Source organism: Bombina bombina, chromosome 7, assembly GCF_027579735.1.
Source record: "Bombina bombina isolate aBomBom1 chromosome 7, aBomBom1.pri, whole genome shotgun sequence".
Classification (NCBI taxonomy): Eukaryota; Metazoa; Chordata; class Amphibia; order Anura; family Bombinatoridae; genus Bombina; species Bombina bombina.
Window position 1 is genome coordinate 141,714,005 of NC_069505.1, and position 27,654 is coordinate 141,741,658.

General features: G+C 35.6%; 1 protein-coding gene across 1 annotated transcript in view; it reads left to right on the forward strand.

Moving 5' to 3' along the window:
* The window catches only part of PRMT3 (protein arginine methyltransferase 3), a 606,280-nt gene that overhangs the window by 85,972 nt on the left and 492,654 nt on the right, over positions 1-27,654 (forward strand). The window lies entirely within an intron of this gene.

Consider the following 27,654-nt stretch of genomic DNA (forward strand, 5'->3'; position numbering starts at 1 on the left):
GCTTCATTGGTGTCACATGCATTGCCCTGCGGTTCCTCTTATCCTCCTGGAGGAGTATATTTTCCTGCAGATTTTGTTACTCAGATATCTTCTGCAGTATCTGCAGCATTATCTGCTTTTCCTGTTTTAGGTAAACGCAAGAGGAAGACTAAACATTTATCAGATGCTAAGGTGTCTGTTTCAGCTGCAAATACGCAGGTTGTCCTTCCTCATAAATCTGATGGAGAGGATACCTCGGTAGCTTCTGAGGGTAAGATATCAGATTCAGACAGTGTAACACATTTGCCTGATACTGAAGAAGTTAACTTCAGATTTAAGCTTGAACACCTTTGTGTCCTGTTGAAGGAGGTATTGGCTACTTTTGACGGCTCCGATTCTTCTGTTGTTGTCAACCCTAAGAAATCTAGTAAACTTAATAAATACTATGATGTTCCTTCCTCCGTGGAAGTGTTTCCTGTTCCTGACCGTGTAATGGAGATTATTTCACAGGAATGGGAGAAGCCAGGGATTCCTTTTTTCCCTTCTATTTTTAAAAAGATGTTTCCTGTTGCTGATTCTATTAAGGATTCATGGCTCACGGTGCCTAAAGTAGAAGAAGCTATTTCTACTCTGGCTAATAGAATTACGATCCCTATGGAGGATATTTGTTCTTTTAAGGATCCCATGGACAAGAAGTTGAGGCTTATTTGAAAAAAGATGTATGTTCATCAGGGTCTTCAATGACAACCTGCAGTTTGTAAGTGCAGCACCTTATTGGTGCAATGCCTTGTCTGACTCTATTTTAGAAAAGTCTCTGTTAGAAGAAATCCAGGATAGGATTAAGGCTCTCAAATTAGCCAATTCCATTATTTCTGATGCTAACATGCAAGTTATCAGACTAGGAGCCAAGTTGTCTGGTTTCACTGTCTTAGCCCGCAGGGCTTTGTGGCTTAAATCTTGGTTGGCTGATGTTACCTCCAAGTCTAAGCTTTTGGCGCTTCCTTATAAGGGTAAGACCTTGTTTTGGACCTGGTCTGGCAGAAATTAATTCTGAGATTACGGGTGGAAAAGGGTTTTTTCTTCCTCAAGATAAGAAGAATAGACCTAAAGGATGCCAAAGTAATTTTCATTCCTTTCATAACCTCAGAGGTCAGAAGTCTTCCTCTTCCAAGCAGGAACAGTTCAAGCCTTCTTGGAAATCCAACCAGTCTTGGAACAAGGGAAAGCAGTCTAAAAAGTCTGCAGCTGATTCTAAGTCAGCATGAAGGCTCTGCCCCCCGTCCGGGATTGGATCAAGTGGGGGGTAGACTTTCCCTGTTTTGTCAAGCCTGAATACGAGATGTCCCAGATCCTTAGGCTGTGGACATAGTATCTCAGGGTTACAAAATAGAATTCAAATCCTTTCTTCCCAAGGGCAGGTTCAACCTTTCAAGACTATCTGTAGATCAGGTAAAAAGAGAGGCATTCTTGAACTGTGTTCAGGACCTTTTTTACCTGGGAGAGATTGTTCCAGTTCCAATAAGGGAACAGGGTCTAGGATTTTATTCAAACCTGTTTGTGGTTCCCAAAAAAGAGGGAACTTTTCGACCAATTTTAAATCTAAAGTGTCTCAACAAGTTTCTCAGGGTACTGTACTTCAAAATGGAGACTATGCGTTCCATTCTTCCTCTGGTCCAAGAGGGTCAGTTCATGACGACCATAGAATTGAAGGATACGTATCTTCATGTTCCCATCCACAGGGATCATCACAAATTCCTGAGATTGCTTTTCTGGACAAACAATTTCAGTTTGTGGCTCAGTGATCAGGTCTCAGTGAATTGCAGTAGTGCCCTACCTGGATGACAATTCGGTTCAGGCGCAATCTTTTTAACAAGCAAACTCTCATAAAGAGATCTTGTCTTTTCTAAGTCCCCACGGTTGGTAAGTGAACCTGGAAAAGAGTTCCCTTGTTCCAGCTATAAGGGTGGTTTTCTTAGGGACCATTATAGATTCCCTATCTATGAAGATTTTTCTGACAGAGGTCAGAAAATCCAAAATTCTTTCCTCTTGCCTTCTGTTCAGTCTACTGTTCGGCCATCAGTAGCTCAATGTATGGAGGTTATTGGTCTGATCGTCGCTTCCATGGACATCAGTCCATGGACTCGATTCCATCTGAGAGCTCTGCAGTTATGCATGCTCAGACAATGGAACGGAAATCATTTGTATCTGTCTCAGAGGATAGTTCTAGATCAGTCAAAAAGAGACTCTCTCCCATGGTGGTTCTCTCAGGAGCATCTGTCTCAGGGCACATGCTTTTGAAGACCTTCTTGGGTGATTGTGACCACAGACACCAGTCTGCTAGGTTGGGGAGCAGTCTGGGACTCATTAAAGGTGCAGGGTCTATGGACTCGGGAGGAGTCTGCTCTCCCCATAAATATCTTGGAGTTGAGAGCGATTTTCAATGCTCTGATGGCTTGGTATCAGTTGTCTTTAGATCAGATTCCAGTCGGTCAACATCACCTCAGTGGCTTACATCAACCACCAGGGAGGAACCCGGAGTTCCTTAGCCATGAAGGAGGTGGTTTGGATTATTCAGTGGGCGGAAGTTCACAATTGTTGCCTATCTGCTATCCACATTCACATCCACAGCAGACAGACATTTCATCCTGAAGAGTGGGCTCTCTATCCGGAGGTGTTCTCCATGTTAACCCTCAGATGGGGGGTGCTGGATTTGGATCTGATGGTGTATCGGCAGAACACCAAACTTCCAAGGTACTGTTCAAGGTCAAGAGATCCGCAGGCCGCTCTGATAGATGTTCTGGCTGTTCCTTGGGTTTTCAGTCTAGCATATTTGTTTCCTTCGTTTGCAATCCTTCCACGAGCCATTGCTCGTATTAAACAGGAGAGAGTGTCGGTAATTCTAATAGCTTCTGCATGGCCTCACAGGATCTGGTATGCAGACCTAGTGAAAATGTCATCTCTTCCACTTTGGAGGTGACCTCTGAGGAAGGACCTTCTAGCTCAGGGTCCTTTCCTCCATCCAATTTTTTTTTGTCTGAAGCTGACTGCTTGGAGATTGAACACTTAGTTCTTTCTAAGCATGGGTTTTCTGAGTCGGTCATTGAGACCATGATTACAGGCTTGCAAGTCTGTAACTTGTAAGATTTACCATAAGGTATGGCAAAAATGCCTTTATTGGTGTGTGATTCAAAAGGCTTCTCTTGGAGTAGGGTCAGGATTCCTAGAATTTAGTTTTTTCTCCAGGATGGTCTAGAGAAAGGTTTGTCAGTCAGTTCTCTGAAAGGTCAGATTTCTGCTTTATCTATTCTGCTTCATAAGTGTCTGGCTGATGTGCCAGATGTTCGTTCCTTTTGTCAGGCCTTGGTTAGAATCAGGCCTGTGTTTAGACCTGTTTCTCCTCCTTGGAGCCTTAACCTTGTTCTTAAAGTTTTGGAGCAGGCTCCGTTTGAGCCAATGCATTCCATAGATATTAAGTTGTTATCTTAGAAGGTTTTGTTTCTTGTTGCTATCTCTTCTGCTCGGAGAGTTTCTGAACTCTCTGCTTTGTAGTGCCATTCAGCTTACCTTATTTTTCATGGGGATAAGGTTGTTCTTCATACTAAATTGGGTTTTCTCCCTAAGGTGGTTTTGGTTAGGAATATTAATCAGCAGATTGTTGTTCCTTCTCTTTGTCCCAATCCTCTTTTCATAAGGAACGTTTGTTGCACAATCTACAGGCAACTAAGGATTTTTGCCAATCTTCTGCCCTGTTTGTTTGTTTTTCTGGTTAGCGCAAGGGGTCAGAAGGCTTCTGTTACTTCTCTTTCCTTCTGGTTGAGAAGTATGATTTGTTTTGCTTATGAGACTGCTGGTCAGCAGCCTCCTGAGAGAATTACGGCTCATTCCACTAGGGCTGTCTCCTTCTTGGGCTTTCAAAAATGAAGCTTCTGTGGATCAGATTTGCAAGACTGCAACTTGGTCTTCTTTGCATATTTTTTCCAAATTTTCCAAATTTGATACTTTCTCCTCGGCTGAGGCTGCTTTTGGAAGAAAAGTTCTTCAAGCGGTAGTGCCTTCTGTTTAGGTCCACCTGTCTTGTTCTCCCTTCCTATTCATTCTGTATCCTCTAGCTTGGGTATTGGTTCCCACTAGTAATTAAATGACGTTTTGGACTCTCCATATCTTAGGAAAGAAAACAAAAGGTATGCTTACCTTTCTTTCCGGATATGGAGAGTCCACGACCCCTCCCTTATTTCAGACAGTTTTTTGTTATTGACTAAACCTCAGGCACCTCTTCACCTTTGTGTTATTCCTTTTTCCATTTCCTTTTGGTCGAATGACTGGGGATTATGGGTAGAGGAGTAACATTTAACAGCTTTGCTGTGGTGCTCTTTGCCTCCTCTTGCTGGCCAGGAGTGATATTCCCACTAGTAATTTAATGACGTTGTGGACTCTCCATATCCGGAAGGTAAGCATACATTTTGTTATTTGCTCCAAATGTCTTAGGAGATGAGAAGAGCTCTAGTGGTGAACTCACAGCTGACGTAACATTGGTGAATGAGAACACTTATGACACCACTTTGTATCTGTGTGCAGGTGATAGGGACTCTTAAAACATAAAATAGTAATCTAGTGGTGACCAGGTGTTGTCTATATTTTATTACATAAAAAAATAAGAAAAAAGTAAAGTGCTTCTCTGTTATGCAGCATCTGCAATTGGGACTCCATTTATTCCTCGCTAAGAAGAGGAGACGTTGGACTGTATGAACTCCCTCATTGTGTGGGCCATAATGCTTTAGTGTAGTCTTAATAGTCTTTCATTGCACATGCATAATGATGGTAGGACTCACCATGACCACAATCACTTAATTGTTATTAAGATTGCTCGACTCATATGCTCAAATTTATGTTAAAGTTATTTGACTTTGGATGAAACTCTTCAGTCACCCTGAAGTTAAAGATGTTGCCATGACTGATCAGGAGATAAAAGTCCTTGAATAGATAATCTAATAGCTTAAAGATAACGGTTGATACAATTTTTGGTGGGCATATGTTTTATTATTATTATTCTTTATTTATAAAGCGCCAACAGATTCCGCAGCGCTGTACATGGGTACAAAGATAAAAGTAAAGTACAATACAAAATAAAAGACACCAGACAAAATTTAACAAACAAATACAGGGGGAATTAAGGGCCCTGTTCCCGTGGGAACTTACAATCTAGATATGTTTTGGTACAAAATAAAGATATTGAATGCATGCAAGTGTTATTTTTTTCCTTTTTCAAGCGCAGGTTTTGAAGATTAATAGTAAATGTAACATTCAAATATTCAAATTAAAATGTTGATTCTCATAGAGTTTAATGTAATTACAATATAATATTCAAATGTTATGTTTAGTTGTAGAAGCATTTGAGTGGCTGAAAATAAATCTCAAAGGGAACATTTCTAGTGCCATTTAAATGTCCAAATACAGACTGTCACCCAGTCAGTTGATAAAAATCTAACAAATATACACATCTTGCATTAATGTTCCTTGAATGACATATAAATTAAACCAGACCCATTCTCAAGCCTAAGACTGAGCTTAATTATTGACTCTTATATCTAATGGAGCCTTTTTTCCCACAAGAAATTTCAAATTCCCTTTCTAAATTAGCCTTTGTCGCCTTTCCAGTTGCAACTTTAACAAACCTATTGACCTTTTTCTAAAGTATTAACTTCTCGTGTTTCTCCTGTGTATGCCACACTTCAGCTTTCAAAGCATAAACTTGTTATAAAAAATATCAATCATCCAGATGTAGCCTTGTAAACATAGCCATGACATTTGTACAGTTGTATACATGAATATCATCATTATAGAAGTCAAACAGCATTTCTTATTAAAGGGACAGTCAAGTATAAATTAAACTTTCATTATTCAGATAGGACTTTTAATTTTAATTGACTTTCCAATTTACTTTTATAATCAAATTTGCTTTTTTCTCTTGGTATTCTTAGTTTAAACTAAACCTAGGCAGACTCCTATGCTAATTTCTAAGCCTTTGAGGGCTGCCTCTTATCACATGCTTTTTAAATCTCTTTTCAACACAAAGAGACAGAAAGTACACGTGGGCCTTATAGATAACACTGTGTTAAGGCACAGGGGGTTATTTAATATTTAGCACAAAACAATGCTAAATTTAAGACAATAGATAATAAACAGTCACAGTCATGTGATCAAGGGGCTGGAAGAAGGTTCCTAGATACAAGGTAATCACAAAGGTAAAAAGTGTATTTATATAACTGTGTTGGTTGTGCAAAACTGGGGAATGAGTAATATAGTCTCCATGTATTAGTTATTCATTATTGAACTTGTGGAATTGCATAAAATAAAAAATCTTTTGTTCCACTCAATACATTTTTGACCGTGCATGCCACTTCTTACACCTCTATATGTAAATAAAATGAACTAAATGTCATCACAATAAAGCTTACTCTTAAATGTGTTAACTGTATGCTACGTTATCTCGTCTGCTTCATGAGCGCCTCTAGCATACAGTTAATACATTTAGGAGTAAGCTTTATTGTGATGACATTTAGTTACTTTTATTTACATATAGAGGTGTAAGTAAGATGTGGTGTGTGCGGTCAAAAACATTGTGTATTTCATATAACATATGACAATGTCAAAATGTCCTAACATCTTGAAGTGCGCAAGCATGTGGCCCTTTTGAAATGCAAGACAAAATTCTCCTCCTTCTTTGAAATTTGCTACCTCCATGTGCGCATGCTTATCATTATGTAATCACATTCAACACATTATTTTCAACCATATGTGGAGTGTGATTACGTCATTCTGAGCATGCGTACATCCAAGTAGCAAATCTCGACGAAGGAGCAAAATCCAACAGGACTCCGGTTTATTCTTTTGACTAAATCTGGCTTTGAAAAGAGTCGAATGGCACTACTTTAGCATTCGGATCCTCATGAACGATCCAAATGCACATATCTAGTAGCCATGGTTCCCACATTTTGTCTTAAAGGGACAGTCTACTCCAGAATTTTAAGTTATTACCCATTTCCCAGTTTTGCATAACCAAACACAGTTATATTAATATACTTTTTACCTCTGATATTACCTTGTATCTAAGCCTCTGCAGACTACCCCCTTATTTCAGTTCTTTTAACATACTTGCTTTTTAGCCAATCAGTGCCCTCTCATATGTAATTCCATGGGTGTGAGCACAATGCTATCTATATGGCACACATTAACTAACATCCTCTAGCTTTGAAAAATGGTAAATCCATTCAGATAAGAGAAGGCCTTCAAGGGCTTAGAAATTAGCATATATGAGCCTACCTAGGTTAAGCTTTGAACAAAGAATACCAAGAGGACAAAGCAAATTTGATGATAAAAGTAAATTGGAAAGTTGTTTAAAATTGCATGTCTGTCTGAATCATGAAAGTTTGATTTTGACTAGACTGTCCCTTTAGAGACATAAAACCTATTTGTATTCAGTCAGAGCCCAGCCTGCAGATTCCCCCCACCTAAAGGCTGGTAATGCTTGAGTGGCCAGTTGGATAGGTATCTAGATACTTAAGTTATGATCAGCAGTTTTCTTCCCTGTTAGCCATGAAGAAAACCACTACCCTTTTTTTTTTGTCTGGTTTTTTATTTTTTATTACAATGAGGCAAAGATATGTATATATATTGTTTTTCAAAGCAAAAAAATAACAATCCTTACTGTGATTTGAATATGTGTTTACTAGTGGATACAACGTGATCAAATGGATAGGCATCAGCAGAACACCTAATTGCACACTATTATAGATACCTAAAATGAAACTTAAAACTGGGATTGTTTGGTAGAAGGATTATTTTTTGGAACATCATATTTAGTAAATTATAAGATTTTTTAAACCTTTTGAAAACCGTATTTTTTTAAAGATCACCAGTTATATAATGGGATTCTAGTCTCTTGCATGGGATGTGTGTGTTTCCTATAGAGAGGTGAATAAATAACAGGAATTTATGAGCCAGAGACAGGAAATATGTGATCTTGGTTTGGCATAAATCAGAGGAACCTTGAACATAGTCCTTTGCCAGCAAAACTGCTTTCTTGGCAAGTATTGCTGTGGCTCTTATTTCTACACTGGGGAAAAATATTTAGGGTTTCAATTAAAAAATCAAAACACTGAGAATTTTAAATAAAAAAATGCTACAAAAATGAAAGTTTAAAATTTTTAATGATCTAGTAATTGGTGACTCTTGCTACAACGTAAGACTATATATGTAATAGCTGGTCACAGCTGTGCCATTCTTGAATTCTTCATAATACAATGCTTCATTTAGTAGTGTGATTGGTTTCATCACACCCAAAGTGATAGGTCCACTAATTAAAAAAAAAAAAAATAAATAAAAAAAATACACTGCTGGATTGAAGTTAGAAGCTATGCTTGAAAGTCACATTGCTTATAAAGCTGAAATAGACATTTGTTTGGAGAATGTATCACCATTAGAGGACAGTAGTTAAAGGGACAGTAAAGTAAAAATAAAAAGTTTGTTATTCATATAGAGCAAATATGGCGAACCTTGATACTCCTGTTTCTGAACTACATTTCCCATGATGCTCAACCAGACTGCAGAGTGCCTAAGCAGCACGAGAAACGTAGTTCCAAAACATCTGGGGTTTTGCCATCACATGCAATTTTTAACAACTTTCCAAATTACTTCTATTATCAAAAAAGCTCCTTTCACTTGGTATTCTTTGTTGAGGAGCATATCTCTACTGAGAAGAGGTATTTTGTGCAGTTCCAAGTGCCAGAGTCCGAAAAAACACATTTTTTAGAGTTAAATTATATGAAAAGAGAGCTAAATAAATGATACTGTAGAGCAGTGTTTTTCAACCAGTGTGCCATGGCACACTAGTGTGCCGTGAGAGATCCTCAGGTGTGCCGCAGCAGACTGACAACAGTGTGACATATTTTTTAAATTTTAAATATATATAGATAGATATATAGATATATAGATATAGATAAATATATATATATATATATATATATATACACATATACTGTATTAGGCTACAATGTGTGATTTTGTAAAATTTTGGGATGGTGGTGTGCCACAGGATTTTTTAATGTAAAAAAAATGTGTGCCACGGCAAAAAAAAGGTTGAAAATCACTGCTGTAGAGCAAAGTTTTTTTTGTTTGTTTTTATATTACAATCTCAAATTGTTTGTACACAACGTAAATATGAACTTGAAAGCAATTATTATTAAGTGAATTACAGCCAATCAGATACAGCTCTGCCCATTCCATAGTTTTAAAGGGAGAGTCTACTCCAAAATATTTATTGTTTAGAAAGACAGATAATGCCTTTACTACCCATTACTCAGCTTTGCATAACCAATATTGTTATATTAATATCATTTATAATAACCAAAACTCTAAATAACTGCCTGTTTTTAAGCCTCTGCAGGCCGCCTTTATCTTAGTCCATTTGTAATCTTTTCACAGCAAGACAAAGCTAGTTAATGTGTACTATATAGATGTGCTCACTCCTGTAGCGTTACAAATGAGACTGCACTGAGTGGCTAAAATGCAAGTCGTAAACAACCCCAAGATAAGGGGGCATTCTGCAGGTAAATCAAGGTAATCACAGAGGTAAAAAGTCTATTAATATTACGGTGTTGGTTAAACAAAAGTGGGGAATGTGTAATAAAGGAATTATCTATCTTTTTAAACAATCACAATTTTGGAGTAGAATGTCCCTTTGAGTCAAAAGTAAACTTTCATGATTCAGAAAGAGCATGTGGTTTAAAAAAAATACAATTCACTTCCACTGTCAAAATGTGCACGCTTTCTAAAGGAACCAGCTCTTACTGAGCATATGCAAGAGTTTCCAGTATATACGAATATGCATTTTGTGATTGGCTGATGGCTGTCACGTGATACCGGGTGAAGGAAAATTGAACTAACATTTAGCATTGAAAAAAAAATCTACTGCTTATTTGAAATTCAAACTTAGTACTATTACATTTTCTTTTTCATTTGTTTATTATGCAATCCTACTGTGTGGTGTTTAAATACTGGTGCACGGACCTTCACAGGATATGTGCGTATGCCTCAGAAAACAGGAATAACTTTTTTTTAGAAACTTTATTGCTAATAGAAGTATATTTTGCAAAATTATTTGTAGCTATGTTATACAATGTTGCAAAACACTGCTGCTATAGACACGTGCACACTACTGAGCTGTTATGAACCTACATAGTTTTACTCTTCAGTAAAAGATACTAAGAGAATGAAGCTAATTTGATAACAGAAGTAAACTGGACAGTTCTTTACAATTTCATGCTCTATCTGAATCATGAACGTTTAATTTTTACTTTACTGTCCCTTTAAAATTTGGCTGATATGTTGTTCTTTAGCAGCACAGCAGATGTATTGTAATTGCAAGGTGTTTACTGTCCCTTTAAGTTGGGTCATACAAACAAATGCTGACTCTCGTAGAAGATCTGGTGCACGGGCCCTCACAGCATATGTGCGTATGCCACAGAGAAACTGTCATAACTTTTACTGGAAGCATTTTTGCTAATGGGCGTTTATTGCAAAATGATTCTGTTTAACACTGAAATGCACCTATGCACATTTAAATTTTGACCTTTCTGTCTCTTTAAAGTGAATGTAAAGTTTAATGAATCAGTGCCGGTTTTTTAAAAATACTCTTAAAAACAGGGGCACTTTCAGTCATTTAACGCTTCTTTTTTAAAATACCTTTGCTTTATGGAAGGCAGACCAGCGTTCCTTTGCCCGCAGCTCCTGCTGTAGTTAGCAGATCGATGATGAATCCGGCTTCCTCCAATCGTTGCATGGCTCCTTTGGTGTCCAGCTAGTGAGGCAACGCAACGATTGGATTGGAGGAAGCCGGATTCGTCATCACTCGGCTACAGCAGGAGCTGCGGGCGGAGGATCGCCGGCATGCTTTCCATAAAGCAAAGGTATTTTAAAAAAGAAGCGTCATTGTAAAGTTTAAAGGGACATTATACACTAATTTTTTCTTTGCATAAATGTTTTGTAGATGATCTATTTATATAGCCCATAAAGTTTTTTTTTTTTTTTTTAAATGTATAGTTTTGCTTATTTTTAAATAACATTGCTCTGATTTTCAGACTCTTAACCAAGCCCCAAAGTTTTAGGAGAATAGCAACGTATATCTACTCCAGCCTGCTCCTGTTTGTGTAAAGGGCCTTTTTATATGCGGGAGGGGGGGGGTGTCTTATTTCCCCTTGCAGTGGGCTTTCCAACTACCTTTTCAACAGAGCTAAACTGAGAAAGTAAAGTTTTTAAACAGTTTTATACTGGATTTTTATATCCGTATCTGTGCATATTATTCTTTATAGTAGTGTCTATTACATGCAGTTATATGAAAATTGGTGTATACTGTCCCTTTAATGAATGAAAGTGCCCTTGTATTTAAGAGTATTTTTAAAAACCGGGCACTTGTTTATTAAACTTTACAATCACTTTAAGTGAAAGCAGTTTCAATTTTTAAGGCAAAACTAACAATGTGTGCATGATTAAGTATTCAAATAAGGAAGCATCTTAGTGGATTTAGAGGCTTCATTTGTTGTGATTATGATATCACACAAAGAACATAGCCATTTTTTCATACTGAATAAAATATTGCTTAAAAGAAAATGAGATTTGCTGACGATATCAAAAGTCACAGGTTTCAGCGTCAATCGAGAGCGCATTGAAGTGGAAACTATTCAGCTTTCTCTATGAACCGTGGTGTTTCTGTTGATCAATTAAAGCCTTGAGTTCCTGCTCTCTAGTGCTGCTCACACGGATACCTTTGTAAGGCAATTATTTCTGCACTCCTGTTCATCAGGTCTCTTGTGTGATGTAGTGCAGAGCTGTGTGTCCAATGATAACTGTGCTATTCAGGCTTTGTGCCCCATCCAAGGTGTTGCTTAGGTTTAGATTTGATTTGCTTTGTTCTACAGTGTGTAAAAAAATATATTTTAGCTTTTAAAGGAATATTAAAAGGACATTAAACCCCAAATATTTCATTCATGATTCAGATAGAGAATGCAATTTTAAACAACATTCAAATTGATTATCAAATTTGCTTCATTCTTTAAATATCCTTTGTTGAAGAAATAGCAATGCACAAAGGTGAGCCAATCGCACAAGGCATCTATGTGCAGCCACCAATCAGCAGCTACTGAGCCTATCTATATATGCTTTTCAGCAAAGGATATCAATAGAATGAAGCAAATTGAATAATAGAAATAAATTAGAAAGTTGTTTAAAATGGCTTGTTCTATCTGAATCATGAAAGAAAAAAAAAAATTGGTTTTAATATCCCTTTAAACTATTTTGTTTCATATTAATCCATACCCACAGTTAAAGGGAAACTCAAGTCAAAATAAACTTATAATTCAGATAGAACAGCAGTTTTAAGACACTTTCCAATTTACTTCCATTATCAAATTTTGCACAGTCTTTTTATGTTCACACTTTCTGGGGAACAAGATCATACTGAGCATGTGCACAAGCTCACAGGGTATACATATAGTAGTCTGTGATTGGCTGATGTCTGTCACATGATACAGGGGGCCGGAAAATGGGAGAAAAAATAAATTTGTCAGAGAAAAATCTACTGCTTATTTGAAATTCCGAGTAGGTGTTATTGCATTGTCTTATTATTATGCACTTGTTAATTATGCAATTCTACTGCATTGAGTGGTCCTTTAAAGGGGACAGTAAACACCTTGTAATTACAAGATATTTCTGTTGTGTTCCTATAAAATAACATATCAGCCATGACATGGGCCATCAGATAAACTAGACTTCATTGTTAATTATGTGTTTAGAGCTCGGAAATGTGCAGGTCGACTTCCCACTGTTATGTTTGTCCTTAGGCTCAGTATTATTTCAGATTTGTAAAGGGTCAATCAAGTTAAAGGGACATGAAACCCAATTTTTTTTCTTTCATGATTTAGAAAGAGCATACAATTATAAACAACTTTCTAATTTACTTCTATTATCTAATTTGCTTCATTCTCTAGATATTATTTGCTGAAAAGCATATCTAGATATGCTTAGTAGCTGCTGATTGGTAGCTGCACATAGATGCCTCCTGTGATTGGTTCACCGTGTGCATCGCTATTTCTTCATTAAAGTATATCTAAAGAATGAAGCAAATTAGATAATAGAAGTAAATTGGAATGTTGTTTAAAATTGTTTTCTCTACCTTAATCATGAAAGAAAATGTTTGGATATAGTGTCCCTTTGAAATTAAACTTAAATGAATTAAACATTTCATTTAAAACGATATTGCAATTTACTTCTATCAGTCCTGCTTAGTTTTTTTGGTATCCTTTGTTAAAGTTTAGCTCAGAAGCGTGCCTGTGTCTTTAGCCACGTGGTAGCAGTACTTGCAAAAATGTTTATAGCAATGTTATACATAGTTGCAAACATTGCTGCTATAGACTGCTAAAAACGCATGCACGCTCCAATCAGGCTATCTAGGTTGACTCTTCAGCAAAGGAGATCAAGAGAACAAAGCAAATGTGATATTAGAAGTAAATTGAAAAGTTGTTTAAAATTGCACAATCTGTCTAAATCGTGAATGTTTAATTTTGTCTTTAGTGTCCCTGTAAACTTAAATGGATTGAGTAGAGCATGAACATGTAAGCAACTTTTCAATGTACTTCTGTTATGACTTTTGCGTAATTCTTTTGGTATTCTTTGTTTAAGGTTAATCATAGTCAAGCTCAGTAGCGTGCCCGTTTCTTTAGTCATCTGGCAGCAGTGTTTTTTTCTCACTCAGTTCTAACCTGGACATAAAATACGGCATGGCCTGCAGTATCCTTATTTGATTCTATATAAAAGATTTTGCTAAATATTTTGACATTTTAAACAGTTCCCTTACTGGCTTTTACAGCTTGCACCAATGATGTAGCGAGGACCATTAAGGGAGCCTTAAAAGGAAATAAATGATAGCTATAATGATGTAGTCAAAGCAAAGACTAGCCTGAGAACAGAATGCAGATGCAGTTTTTTAAAAACTGAAGGAAACCATGTAATGTTTTAGTCTCTATAAAGTGATAGGCACCCCATATTTTAGGTGGGTGAGATATAAAACTTTTTTGCGCTGCCTAATGGGGTAAGCCTTTTACTCCTAGGATATTTTCCCCAAAAATATCTTACTTAGATGTACAGGAAAGGTTTTGGAAATTTTTTGGAGTGTAGGCGCAACTGAATGCTTATACCCTTGTCTTAATTATTTTGTACCCTTATCTTAGAGTTGAGGAAAATGTATAAAAGATTTGACACTGACTTTAATAAAAAAGGTATATTTATTTTAAAACAATAATAGGACTTTTGGACAGGTGGTTGACAGATACTGATTAAATATAGACAGGTATATATTGCAACCAATATGTGAAGTCTAGGACCAGTGTTACAAAATATATTGTTGAAAATATAGGTGTATAGTAATGGTATGTTTGTGTGAAATACGATGAAACAATTTGTGTATTTAGAAATGTTGAAAGTATAGGACTCATTTGAGTGTTGTACCTAGTACATTGGAAACCTAGTACACAATCTAAAAAAGTCGGATATACAGTAGAAGGGATTCTTATGCTTGTAAAGTTTTTTCTGCTCTTAAGGTTTCTAGTGTTACTACATATATAAAAGATTATTCTTGGTCGAGATGCTTGTTCCTGGTATCAGCAAAAATTAACTGTCACACAAATAACTGTCATATGAAAAAGATATTCTTTGGAACATGTGTTGCTAAATATCATACAAATATTCATAAAACATATATTGCTAAAACTGTATATTTACGATAAAAACTTGTATTGCTACAATTTTAAACTTTCTTTCTGATAGTTGGCCGACAAGTGTATAACAATTTAAGTTTCACAGAAATTTTGTATGCGATGTTATGACAGTTTGAATAAGAAAAAAACCACCGGTGGATTTGAGGATGTAAAAAATGTCAAATGAAAAAATGATCATATGTATCGTTTTAGAAATCTGTATCGTTTAAAAATCTTTATCGTTTAAAAAATCGTTTTCTTAAAATCTTTTCAGATAGTTTGTATCAGTTCGATGTATATTATATACTCATTTTGTGGAATTCGTATTTTTGCACAAGGGTCCTTGAGTATTTATCACTGTTGGTATGTGTCAAGGTAAGATCTATATGCTGGTACCTTATTTACCAAAGCTCTACGGTCTAAGGAGGTTTTGTAGTAAGGAGCGTTAGGACTTACTGTACTCCTAGCCGATTCTGGAGCCCGGTTCAAGTTGTTGCGCTCTGCGTGTTTTTCTTTGTAGAATGTAGAGTCTCCACTGGCTGCGTGCAGCTCCGTATCCCTCTGATGTGGGTGATCTTTGTAGCGGTCTGTTATTCCAATAAGAAATGCTGAAGTTGAAACACTTAAAGTGTTTTTGGAGGCTTTGATCTGTCTTTTGTTTCCTTTTCACCGCTTGTCAAAAGAGCAGGGGAGTGTAAAAAACTGGGCTTATAACAGGTATTGCTTATAGCCACAGTGGGTTAGTTTTTTCTTTGTAGGTTACACAGTAGTTCGCTACGCGTTTCGGCCGTTACACTGGCCTTTTTCAAGCTGTAATACTGTGTGTTAGTTTGGCGGTCTTTTTATTTGAAAAAGTCTCTTCAATTAGATACTTAACATTCAATCATTCAATTGGTTTTTAAATGAAGGGGCAAACAGGTTTTTCATATTTTCTTTGCAGTTAGATTTTGTGTACCACCCATAGATACAGCAATATTCATACATAGTCATAATGGTCGAGAAAGAGAGGAACTTTCTGCGTGCAGATATAATAATAAATAATTTATATCATAAATAGTGCGTGTTATAAAATGTTTAAAATGTAATTTCTGTTTTTTTCATTTTTGTCATTGTTAGTTGTGAATTATTAGTTGTTTGCGAAATGGTTATAAGCTACTCTTATGTGAGAAGGTGTAAAAAGATAAGAACAGAGCGAATGAATAATCATAAAAAATAAATAAAGTGTAAAATATAAAATTAAATTTTTTTAAAACAAAACAAAAACATACTGGATAAAGCCAGAGAGAATTCCTTTGTCGTTCGTTGAAGGGTTCAAGATCATTTGATAGTAATGTGTTTATATATGGTACATTTGTAATTTTATTAAAAAACGTGTTTTAACCATCTTAATCCTTTGTTGAAAAATTAAAGACCTAGGATTATCTGCAAAAGTAGTGTTATGTTTCGTATAGACATATTTAGAGGTCTGTTTTTGTCTATTGAGTTGGTGTGGTTTTTGTATATTTTTAAAGCATATTTTATCAATCTTCGTCCTTTGTTGAAAGAATTAGAGATCTATGGTTGTATGTAAAAACTGTTTATATAGTCACAATTACGGTAAAAAATATTCTTTCAGATATAATACAAAAGAAAATATGTTTTTTCAATCTCAGTCGTTTGTTGAAAAATTAGAGATTTTTTACTATCTGTAAAATTTGCAAATAATTTGTATCCACATTTTGGACTTCATATTTTATATTATATTGTTATCAAAGATTCAACATTATTGTGTAGACTGTAATATACATTTTAATATAGACTATTTGGTGTGTTTGATGTTTTATTGTTTTAGGAAGCTGTTTAGGTTGAAATCTATGTTGAGACCCTTTGGCTGTAATGTTTGTAATTTAAAGATCCATTTTGCTTCTGCTTGTAGTAGTGCTGTGGATTGATTACCCCCTCTGATGTTTTTTCTTATCTTTTCTATAGCTGTAAAATTGAAGAATTTTAAATTGCTGTTATTACATAATCTGAAATGTTTTGGGACAGGTAGCTCTAAATTCCTTTTCTCTTCTGAGTTTTCTATGGACAGGATGTGTTCTCGTATCCTTTCTCGTATAGTTCTTTCTGTTTCTCCTGTATATTGTAGATTGCATTTTTTTACATTCTATAAGATAAATTATATTTTTGTCCATACACCTGATAGTATTATTTATCCTGTATGTTTGTTTAGTATTACTAGATGTAAAAGTGTTGGTCTTTTTTGAGTGCCTGCAGGCCTTACATATATGGCAGGCAAGGATAAAAGCCCTTTAATTCTGTTCCTAGTACCCCTTTCTCAACATTTTTACATCTAGTGTTCTTCATTGATGGTGCTAGTCTATTTTTTAATGTGTTTGCTCTCTGATATATAAATCTTGGTTTTATTGGTAATAGGGGCCAATATCTGGATCATAACTGAGGATGTTCCCCATATTTTAACCTAGGTTTCATTATGTAAGCTTTTTGTCGTACCTTATCTCATCTGCTAAGGTCAGCTAGGGAGGGAGATAAATCAGTTCCTAAGATATCAGTCTTAAAGTGTTTGAGCATTCTTTTAAAATGACAATTGGTATGCACTGTCCCGTTAAGGTTAAAGGGACATTAAACACTTTGAGTTGGTAATATAAAATGATAAATTGTATATATAAAACAACTCTGCAATATACTTTCATTATTTATTTTGTCCTCTTTGCCTGTAATTCCATCCTGAAATTGTGAGCTTTTTGAAATGGAAGTGCAGAACACTGTTAAATCCAGCACAACCATTGGCTGCACACTCTAGTGACCTATTTATAACTGTCTCTAATTGGCCACAGCAGAGAAGGTAACACAAGTTACAACATGGCAGCTCCCAGTGTTTTATAGACACTAAAACTTTACACTTATTTTGTCACTTTTTAAACAACTAATGAAACTTTAAAAAATACATCTACATGTTAGACATGGACTAATCTTTTCTTTGAATGCATCATTCTATCTAGCATGTATTTAGTGTTTAATGTCCCTTTAACTCATTCCAATTATTTTCAGCCCTCTCTGGCACCCATAGGGTTTACTGGAGTTTGATTAATTTATTCATGCATGGAAGATATAACGGCTTTTTATCCATCGTAACACTGCGGCTGTGATATGTTTGCAGCATAATATTCCCTTTGTGGCAGAATTCTGGTAGTTAAAGGGACATGAAACCAAAATATTTTCTTTCATGATTATACAAGAGCATGCCATTTTAAACAACTTTCCAATTTACTTTATCTAATTTGCTAATTTCTCTTTACATCCTTTGTTGAGAAGTATATCTAAATAGGCTTAGTAGCTGCTGATTGGTGGATGCACATATATGCCTTATGCAATTGGCTCAACCATGTACATTACTATTTCTTCAACAAAGGATATCTGAGGAGTGAAGCAAATTAAATAATAGAAGTAAATTGCAATGTTGTTTAAAATTGTTTTCTCTATCTGAATCATGAAAGAAAAAAAATAGGTTTAATGTCCCTTTAACCTTGAGCTCTTTACCCAGTAGTACATAGTAACATAGTAACATAGTAACATAGTAGATAAGGTTGAAAAAAGACTGAAGTCCATCGAGTTCAACCTATACAAATCTAAAATACTTACAAAAAGCTCCAGTTAAGCTTAAATAACCCCATTAAAATGTGACCCATTTAATACTAGCAATCATATCCATGAATTTTGTTTATATACAGAAATTTATCCAGACTATTTTTAAATGTATCTATGGTATTGGCATTCACTACCTCCTTTGGTAATGAGTTCCACAATTTTATTGCTCTTACAGTGAAAAAACGTTTCCGTTGCAGGAGATTAAATCTCCTTTCCTCCAACCTTAAATTATGACCTCTTGTCAGAACCAATTTTCTTGGAATAAAAAGAGCTTCTGCCATCTCTGTATATGGGCCTTGAATATATTTATATAAAGTAATCATGTCACCTCTCAAGCGCCTTTTTTCTAAAGAGAACAGACCCAGTTTGGCTAGCCTCTCCTCATAGGTTAATTTCTCCAATCCCCTTATTAGCTTTGTGGCCCTTCTCTGAACTTTTTCTAGTTCTGCAATATCTTTTTTAGCAATCGGTCCCCAGAACTGCACTCCAAACTCAAGGTGAGGTCTTACCAGGGCTTTATATAATGACAGAATTATGCTTTCCTCCCTTGAATCAATGCCTCTTTTAATACATGCTAGTATCTTATTAGCCTTTGAAGCTGCTGCCCTGCATTGTGCACTCATCTTTAGCTTGTTATCTATTACTACTCCCAAATCCCTTTCCTCCTGTGTTTGGCTAAGTCTTGTCCCATTTAAAAAATACATAGCCTGCTTATTTTTACTTCCAAAATGTAGAACCTTACATTTTTCCGTATTAAATCTCATTTTCCATTCACTTGCCCATAGTTCTAATTTTAGCAAATCCCTTTGCAAAGAGAGTTCATCCTGCTCTGACCTAATGACCTTACTTAACTTAGTATCATCTGCAAAAATAGAGATGTCGCTATTTAATCCTTGCTCCAAGTCATTTATAAAAATATTAAAAAGAACAGGGCCCAGTACTGATCCCTGGGGGACGCCACTGATTACCTTTGTCCAATCTGAGTATGATCCATTTACTGCTACTCGTTGCTCCCTATCTTTTATCCAGTTATTTATCCATGAGCTAACATTTTTAGCTATTCCCAGTCCCTTAATTTTGTGCATTAATCTCTCATGTGGCACTGTATCAAATGCCTTTGCAAAATCTAAGTATATCACATCAACTGATTCCCCTTTATCTATATTTTTACTTACTTCCTCGTAGAATCTAATTAGATTAGTTTGACATGATCTATTTCTCCTAAAGCCATGCTGATTAGAACTCATAATCTTGTTTACACGAATATGCTCATCAATATAATCCCTTATAATCCCTTCAAATATCTTCCCCACTATTGATGTCAGACTAACTGGTCTATAGCTTCCTGGATCATCCCTGCTTCCCTTTTTGAAGAGTGGCACCACATCAGCTTTACGCCAATCCTGGGGTACCATGCCTGAGGATAATGAGTCTTGAAAAATTAAGAGTAAAGGTTTGTCTATAACAGTGCTAAGTTCACTTAACACCCTTGGGTGTATTCCATCTGGGCCTGGAGTTTTATTTACCTTAATATTTTTTAGTTTTTTCCTGATATCCTCTAAACAAAACCCAGTTAGTGGTATGGACTGGCATGTTCTATTCTGTTCCAAAGTATCATTCAATGGTTCCTCTCTTGTGTATACTGAAGAAAAAAACTGGTTTAGTACCTCAGCCTTCTCCCTGTCATTATTTATCATGCTACCCTCCACACATTTTAATGTACCTATATTATCCTTCTTAGATTTTTTTGCTATTTATGTACTTAAAGAACCTTTTAGGGTTAGACTTAGAATCCTTGGCAATTAATTTTTCATTTTCAATTTTGGCTAATTTGATTGCTTTTTTGCATGCTTTGTTACATTCCTTATAAATATTGTATGCTGAGTCTGTACTATTTTCTTTTAATAATTTAAATGCCCTACGTTTTTTCCTAATTTCTTTTAACACATTTTTATTTAGCCATAACGGCTTAGTTTTTTTATTTTTATTTTTATAACCATATGGTATGTATTGATATGTATATTTATTTAACAAATATTAAGGTAAGTACGATACCTTTGTTTCATGTGCTCTCACTTTAAGACAGGTTTATTGATATATGTTGGGTGTCATTTAGATTGTATTTAAAGCCATTTGAATTTTATATAATGTTTATGTGCACATGCAAAACTATTGTTCCCAACTTTTGTTAATTCCTAAATTGTGGTATCAGCAAATCCCCCTTTATTAGCCTTAAGGGGCACTATAGTGTTACAATTACATGCTCTAATCGTTTTAACACTAGCGGCTATGTAATGCTATGTTTAACCCCTGCAAATTTACCAAGCTGTGCAGCTGAGGCTTCTTACTGGATCAGTGTAAATTTCCACTTAGGTGCAGCATTGCTCGGCTGGTCCCGAGCGGGACTTTAACTATGTGATTAACTATTTTTTTGTTTTTAAACAGATGCCATTACAGTGTCACTTGTGTTTAAATGACATGCTCTAACAGTTTAGAGCATGTCACACTATAATGGCCTTTTAAAGGGACATAAACAATATTTGTATTGTAGATAAGCTCCTTCTGCAAAACACTAAATGTGGTGCCCCTAGTATTTCCTGTGCTAATAACTATATTCGCATTTCACTCCAAATGTGATGTAGTCGCTTGTTGGTATATGCCAAACTAATGGTATCTATGGGACAGGTAGAACATCAGAGTTTCCCAGCTAACTCATTCTTAAAGGGACACTGAACCCACATTTTTTCTTTCGTGATTCAGATAGAGCATGGAATTTTAATCAACTTTCTAATTTACTGTTATTATCAAATTTTCTTAATTCTCTTGGTATCTTTATTTGAAATGCAAGAATGTAAGTTTAGATGCCGGCCCATTTTTGGTGAACGACCTGGGTTGTTCTTGCTGTTTGGTGGATAAATCCATCCACTAATAAAAAAGTGCTGTCTAGAGTACTGAACCAAAAAAGAAGCTTAGATGCCTTCTTTTTCAAATAAAGATTGCAAGTGAAAAATTGATAATAGGAGTAAATTTGAAAGTTGCTTACAATTGCATGCTCTATCCGAATCACGAAAGAAAAAAAATTGGGTTCTGTGTCCCTTTAAAGGACCAGTCAACACTTTAAGATTTCAGCATAAACATGTGCATAATGTAAAAATCATAATGTAGAGCTGTACCTGTTTAAAATCTGCATTATATTTATTGAGAAAACCCGTTTTTGTATATTTTATTTCTTTCCCCGTCCTCCTGGGCCACGTGGGTGATGTTGCCTAATGGAAACATATATATGCAGTTTTCCTCCTCTGCGCATACCCAATCAGAATCAGTGACGTCACATATGACATCACCGGCAAACGTGATTGCGCTTCTTTGGTGGAGCAGTGCACGTAAAAGCAGTGTGCACTGTCCACATAGGCAGAAAAGCTTCTGCACGCTCCACACAGCGTCGGGTGGGAACCGGGAAGAGACTGACAGAGAGGCGCGGTGAGGAGGACACTCAGTAAAATGTGCCCTAAGCAATGAGAGTTCCCCTTTACAATCGCAAAACATCGCCCTCTCAGGCTTCAGGGATTTCATCATTTTTCAGCAGTGCAAAGCAGCAAGAGTTAGTCAGGTTTTAAAGCAAACCAATACACCTCTGATGGATTACATGAATAATTAGGGTGTAGTGCAGCCACAGTGACCTATTTGTAAGCAGTGAGTATATGTGGCAGTGAAGATCTGTCTGACTTGCGGACCGCTATCGTCAAAGGTAAACTAACCAATAGAGATCACTTCCTGGATGAAAAGTTAACAGGGAAGTTCGAGTTTGCTTTCAGCCATAATGATCAACTTTAGAGGGGCTAAGCCACAGGTCTAAGAACTTTATCCGGACCGGGCAGCCTTTCCTGTACAGTGCACACCGTTTAATAGTAAATTGTTCTGATTTAAAACCTAACTAACTCTTGCTCTTTTGCACTGCTGAAAAATATGATGAAGTCTCTGAAGCCTGAGAGGGCGATGTTTTGCGATTGTAAAGGGGAACTCTGATGCATGTGGCGTGACACTTGTCTGCCATATAGAGATGCCCCTCAATGTGTTACAGCTATCACCAGAAGACAAAGGGTAAACAGATGCATTGTCAAATCCCCAGATAACACAACAAAGTGCATTGGATCTATCATTGTGGTCGATTATGTTTATTGCAAATCTGTATGTCACTTGGTCCAAATCTTTTTTGTTTAGGATGGAACATACTTCACAAAAGGTTAGAACTTCATTTGAATCCAGTGATTTAGTTTTTATATACATCTGACACACCAATGACAGCTCTCTCCTAAAGTGTAAAGGATAGTGTTGATGTAAGTTGAGGGCCTACCCAAGTGGTTTCTTTTTGCGCAGTTTGCTACCACCTAATGTAACCCCTCCAGGCACTGCACTGATTAAAGGGACTTTAAAGTCAGAAAACCAACTGCTTTTAAATTACAGGCTATTTTCTGATAAAATACCCTTAAGAATGTGGTGTTGGTTTTTTTTTAGTGATATGGTAAGCTAAGAAATTGTGTATTTATAAGGAGTAATTAAAGGTTCTGTGTTCTGTTTAAGCCCAGATCAACTATGCCTGTTCTGCAGGTACATTTCATAACTGTAGTTAATGTGTGTGCATGTATGTATGTGTGTGCATGTATGTATGTATGTGTATATTTGTATGTGGGTGTGTAATATTCTCAATAAATACATTTTATTAAAAATAACTGCTAATGTAGCATATAAAATATCACATTTTCACAAGTCTTTTGCAGCTCATGATGGTTAGATCAGGAATTTTAAGCAACTTTCTAATTTACTCCTATAATCAATTTTTCTTTGTTCTCTTGGTAAATGTATATTCTAAAAAAGGATGCTTCTACATCTATCAGTTGCACAAAAATCTCCAATATAGAATTAAATAGAAAGATAGATGTGTGTGTGTGTATACACACAAACAAATATATGTATATATATTATATATATGCCTGCTTGTAACAAATAAAAACAATGGTGCATGACAGAGGGGGGGTTCACGTGTACACGCGAGGGGGGGTCACGTGCACGCTCACATGCACACAATAGGGGAAAAAATGCAAATAGGCTAATCTTGGATTGGAAGACAAAACTTGTCACTCAGAGTGAGCCCATCCTCCTCTAGACATGGGAGGTGGCCAAGCCTCAGAGCACTTGGTAAAACAGACAGAAGAATGTAAGTTTTATAATAAATTTACTATTTAAATTTTTATTTTGAATGCTCATATACATTATACACATAATCATCTATGTGGCTGTATATTGGTTTTGGTTTTGGTTTTGTGCTGTGTTGACTGGTCCTTTAAGGGAAAAGCAATTTGTCTCTAAAATTCTAAATCAGGATATAATCATTAAACTTTATTTCATTAAAATGCTATTGGTTAAAATGTAATATAAAATATAACAACTTTCCAATTATCTAAATGTGCACAATCTTTTTATATGCATAATTTCTGAGGCACAAGCTCCTACTGAGCATGTGCAAGAATTTACAGTATATTTGTATATACATTTTGTAATTGGCTGATGGCTGTCACATGATATAGGGAGAAATAGAACTGAAATGTGTGAGAAGGAAATCTACTACTCATTTGAAAATCAGACTTTGTCTTTTTATTGTATTCAATGATTTTGCAATTATCTTTTTTTTATGCATTTGTGGACTATGCAATTCTATAGTATTTAATAGTCCTGTTAAACACTCTGAATGACATTTATATATGGGCACGATGGACATATTGGGCATGTCTGCTCAAATGTGTTTTTTTTAACATTCAATATTTTAAAAGTGTTTTTTTCAATCACTAAAAAAACACAGTTTTCTGATTTGGTGAGGTCTACATCTGAAATCAAGAACGTTGCAGAAAGTATCTGCAATGGATAGATATCATCTTCTCTAGCAGTCTCATATTGTAAATCATGAAACCGTTATGTGACGTAAAATATCGCCAAAACGAGAATTGTGTTTGCCGAAATAATGGTATAATAAATTTTTTTTTTTTTTTATATTCAATAATTTTTTATTGATTTTTAACATGTTCCAAAAATACTTACAATACATATGCAAAGTCAACAATTAAAACATTATATAAAGAGCAATAACATATGATAGATGATAAAATGTTTTTTTCCTGTAATCTTTCCATATAATACATCCGTAAAACTGAGTATCTGTCGATTAGAGTGTTATCCAAGAAAAAACTTGTCTACAGTTATTCAGGAAATTGAGGGGGTAGGCGGGAATGGGAAGGAAAAAGGGGGGCAGGAAGAAGGGTATGGGAGGGGGGCACTTCAATATTTCCCTGATACAATTGCTTCTAACCACTATATTTGTTAGGACTTTCTGTCTAAGTTAATGATACCTTGTTTCCATATAAAGAACAGGTCAGCAAAGTTGTCCTGCTTTCCCACATAGTAGGAATATTGTTTTTCTAGTATTAGAGTATGTTCTACTTCTGCTAGCCATTGTGCTTGAGTCGGAACACTTTGAGTCTTCCACAATCTGGGTATCAGCCGTTTTGCGCAGGCCAGCATTAGTTGAAGAAGCTTTGTGCGGTTTAGACAATGTAGTTGGGGTAGAATGTTAAGCAAAACCAGTTTAGGGCCAAAAGCAATATGGAGGCCTAGTATTTTGTTAACACAATATTCAATTTGCTTCCAGAACCCGGACAGGAGCGGACAATCCCACCAGATATGTAATGTTTTTTTTTTATTATTAATATTTCTTTAAAATATCTATTTAAAGGAACAGTATGGTCAAAATTTAAATACAGATAGATTTACATTTTTTTAATAGAAAAATATTTGCAATATACATGTATTGGCAAAAATGCTTCTAGTAAACATTATCACTGTTTTAGTGTTAACATTTTTCTCTGCAAGTGCATGAGAAGCACAGCTAGATATTCTCAGTGCACCAACATTTTAAATACTGCAGATGCTCAGAGCACCAGTGGGGCCTTGCTCTCTGAGCAAGTGCTGTGCTTAAAATGCTGGTGCACGGTGCATACTTAAATACACTTTTGAAACAGCTGTTATTAGAATCATTTTTGCAAATATATGTATATTACAAAAATGCTTCTATGCAAAATGGAAATGCATCCACATGGATACCAATTTTTGCTAGAATGTCGCTTTAAAACAAACTTCTATAAGTACCTTGTAATATTTCTATTACTGTAAGAAGACAGCAACACAATGTTCTTGAAATTGTAAAATGTGATTATTCAAAACATAATTTTTGGGACTTCTAGTATTTTTTTTAAAGCCAATGCGAAAGAGCTTGGTCGCCAACAAACAAGAAGGAAGGTATACGGTTAAATCACGATCACAAAGACAAGATTTAATCAAATTTAAAATAGTCAAAAGTACTGTAAATTTACAAACACGAAAAAAGCTAGAATGAAATAAAAAGATACCATTTAAAAAAAGGGATTATTAAACTCCATTTCTCCGGTCGTGATTTCCTTTATCTCATGTGTCCTACAAATCTTATTAGCTGTACAAGGTGTCACTTATCACATCTAATACTAAAGTCTATACAATAATGATGGAAACTCAAAACATTTGTTGAAAAGACCCATTTTACACTTATCACCTGCCGAGTTTTTCACAAGCTGATAAAACATAATGCTAAAGTTTGAAAATTGTGTGTTAAAGCCAAAGTAGATTTTTTTTTAAGCAATATCTTTACTGTTTAAAGGTGGCCTTTACACTTGTCTTATGTATTTAAACATCTAGTATAATTTGAAAAATTACATCAACATAATATTCTCAGGCTAATTTTTGCTTTTAATAAATCATTATTTATTTGATTTCTTTATTGTTAAATATCCTTTTAAAGGACCAGTAAATACAGTAGATTTGCATAATCAACAAATGCATGCTAATCAGACAATACAATAGCACTTAGGGGTCGGTTTATCAAAGGCTTTCGCCTGTCTTTGCACCCCTATGACTGCAGGTTCTCACAAGAGAACCTGCAGTACATATTGCCAAATTACGCTCTTGTGCAATGATGAATTCCACCAGTTGAATTCAGTCCGCTAAAGGAGAGCTGCGGCGGACAGGGGCTCAAATGTACGCCCCTGTCCGCCATAGCTTGATAAATCAACCCCTTAGTCTGAACTTCAAATGAGAAGTAGATTTTTTTTTCTGACAAATTTCAGTTATGTCTATTTCCACTCCCCCTGTGTCATGTGACAGCAATCAGCCAATCACAAATGCATATACCTATATTCTGTGAATTCTTGCACATGCTCAGTAGGAGCTGATGACTCAAATAGTGTAAATATAAAAAGACTCTGTACATTTTGTTAATGGAAGTAAATTGGAAAGCCGTTTAAAAGTGCATGCTCTATCTAAGTAATGAAAGTTCAATTTTGACTTGAGTGTCCCTTTAAGGACCCAGGAATCACAGTGGACAATATTCTATGTGAAAAGGTTGCGTGTCTCTGCTGTACATTTTTATGATATTTAAGTACATCTGTGTTTGTCTTTTAAATCTGGGGACTTGGATCACACCTCTGCTTTTTGTGCTGTGTCTTTTAGATAAAAATTCTATTTGTTTTAGCTTCAGTGTGTGCTAATTTATTTTGCAGTACATAGCTATAAATCATCAAGCACAATAGTAAGTTCAAAGCTTATAACTATAAAAAAACCCCCACAGAACTTTGGTTTTCACATTTTATGGATTGGCTACTAGATTTTGATCTGATTTGTCAAACTTTGTTCTAAATAATTAAATAATAAATCAATTCAATTAATAACAATAAAAGAGCTAAAAAAACAATCTATACTTTCTAAAACAGAATGGCCTTTCCCCATATCTCATGTGAACACATTGCCGTGAAACATTAAAAAAATATAAAGGAAATGCTGAGCAAGCTATTAATACCAGGCTATATCTTCCATACAAGAATTAGATCCCAGTGCAGCATGAGTATTCATACGTTACAATTTTTGCAAGCACATCTCTTGTCCGATCTTACAACCCTCTGACATGTGATTGCCACTTCTTAATTCCACTTGCTGACTGTTGCAGTGCAGAATAAACCGCAGAGAGGAGAAACCACAGAATTGTACGTAAAGCATACGCAATTGGATATTCTTACACACATTGAAAAAAAAAGATAAACCTTGAAAAAATGTGCTGCGTGATAGAAATGAGCCTTTATCTGTCATT